This window comes from Penaeus vannamei, chromosome 9, assembly GCF_042767895.1.
Source record: "Penaeus vannamei isolate JL-2024 chromosome 9, ASM4276789v1, whole genome shotgun sequence".
Taxonomy (NCBI): Eukaryota; Metazoa; Arthropoda; class Malacostraca; order Decapoda; family Penaeidae; genus Penaeus; species Penaeus vannamei.
This window is the reverse complement of record NC_091557.1, coordinates 20,503,073-20,505,572: the sequence shown is the minus strand read 5'-3', so window position 1 is coordinate 20,505,572 and position 2,500 is coordinate 20,503,073. Positions and strand designations below refer to the sequence as shown.

The 2,500-nt window shown below is 35.4% G+C and overlaps 1 protein-coding gene across 5 annotated transcripts in view; it reads right to left on the bottom strand.

Annotated features, from left to right (window-relative positions):
* The window catches only part of LOC113810605 (mucin-21), a gene marked incomplete at its 5' end in the record, with an annotated part of 44,256 nt that overhangs the window by 6,268 nt on the left and 35,488 nt on the right, over positions 1-2,500 (bottom strand).

Below are 2,500 nucleotides of genomic sequence, written 5' to 3'. Positions count from 1 at the left end.
TCAGCACTACAAGATTACACGGGCGACACCAGTGTAATTGAGAAAAAGGTAATTCTACGTGTGAATATTACAGGCGCTTGGCGGAGGAATGCGCTCCCAGGGTGCTTCTAGTTGTTATTATTATTATCATTATTATAATCCTCATCTCTTATTTTACGTCACTATCATCACTATCACTATTATCACCATCATCATTATTATCAATCCTATCACTATCATACCCTCGTTACTATTATCCTCCTCATTATCATTACTATCATCATCACCAATATCATTATCATTATCATCACCAACACTATCATCATCTCCAATATCATTATCATCACCAATATCATCATCATCTCCAATATCATTATCATCACCATCACCAATATCACTATCATCATCTCCAATATCATTATCATCATCTCCAATATCATTATCATCATCATCACCAATATCATTATCATTATCATCATCATTATTGTTATTACATCCGCCAAGGTTTTTGGTAGCGTTGGCTTGTTGGCTAGCAGGATAACTCAATAAGTTATGAACAGATTTTTATCTTTATTTTATTAATTAATATATTTAATTTTATTTTTTATTTATTTATTTTACCGAAGGTGTGTCTTAGCCCAACTTAGATGTCATTAAATTCTGGTGATGATCTGAATCATGATCTGGTTACTGGGCAGGAAAACTCAAAAACTTTAGCAGTGTGTCTTAGGCCACCTTATATGCTATTAAATTTTATTGATCATGATCCAGATCTAGGAGTCATTTCAGAATTCATTTGCTTTATCATATAGGGAAACATGGACGTCATTAGTGTATTTGAGAAAGTGGTGACTGTAATGTGATTCTTCAAGTGTGAAAATTTTTATTGCACCATCACCATTCCCATTATAATAATAATAATAATAATAATAATAATAATTATTATTATTATTATTATTATCATTATCATTATTACTATTGGTATTATCATCATTATCATAAATATTATCATTATTATTATTACGCAAAAATATTTGTCGTATCTCCATGCACCAAACAGCAAAGATATGCGAATTATATAAGGAGGAAAAGGGGGAGGGGGATAAATTCAAATTCCTTGTAATTTCCACTAGCGTCTTTTCTAGCACCCATTTCATAGGGATAACTGCATTTCAGCTAAAGCAATGCCAAATCTGATGATACCATTGGGAAGAAAAAAGCGCGTTCCCTCTCGTTGCATGTTCTAAAATCCTTTTTTTCTAAGGGGGGTTAATGATTTTTCAAGGAAACAAAATTTAGGGAAAATGGCTTACATTAATGGGATTTATATAAGTGTTTGCTTCTATGTAATGCAACTTGAAAACTCACTCTTGGAGGCGAAGTGCACCAGTGTACGGTACTGGGACTCCCTCAGGACGCAGTCGGAATTCACAAAATGCAATAAGGCTAACATGGATTTGCGAGAAGTAACATTTTTTAAACCAGATAATCGATTTACTTGTATAGGATTCTTTTATTACTGCTCTCTCTCTCTCTCTCTCTCTCTCTCTCTCTCTCTCTCTCTCTCTCTCTCTCTCTCTCTCTCTCTCTCTCTCTCTCAAACTACCCAGTTTAAGAACCACTCATATATAATGATAAATGTAGATATATATACACCATTTCAATGCAATTCTTCTTGAACTTGGGCATATTCCCTTACGACTTTGACTCTCTCTCTCACTAACCGAATGGTCGTATCTAGCCCTTCCATGCCTGTCGGAATACACCGCTTATGAAAATGAATACCTCTAGGGAAGGCTGTCAAACACGCAGCCCGCAAGCCTCATGCGGACCGCCGCACATTTGCTATTTAGAGTCGGCTGTTTTACATGATTATTTAAGTCTTATAAAATTATCACTTATACTCTTTTAGAATTAATAAAATAGTCTCCCACGTTTTTAAGTCAACAATATAGTTTTAATACTGCCTTAATAAGATGTGGTTTTAATCTAATCATGGTTATCAGAACTGCATGTTGTATACTAAGGTGAAATGTGGGCCCCTGGCGTAAATGAGTTTGACAGCACTGCTCTAGAACACTTTCTACCATACAAGAAATGTATACTACACGCAAATGATAAAAGATGAGATTTCCCTTATACCAAAGTGTAATTAAAGATAGAATCTAACATAAATGTAAGAAAAGGATAGCAAAGATATATCAATGAGACCGGTTTTTCATCACGATCTCTCTGTTAAGGTTTATGACGGTACCTTTCAAGGGATTAGTGGAGACCGTATGGATGCCCTTCTAACCTCGGTCTGCAGCTGGGACCCAAGACCAGGCATTTACAGACCCTCCTGATTCCAAATCGTTCGCGTTTGCACTGCACTAGGTCGGTCATCATCAAAGAAAGATTAATTTACATTAACACAATAGTAATCATGTATATAGCACACTTTGTACGTTCCGATTCCGGTTGATGCAACACTGCGGTACGCCTATAAAAAGCATAGTACTTATACTGGCAAGCAATAAAA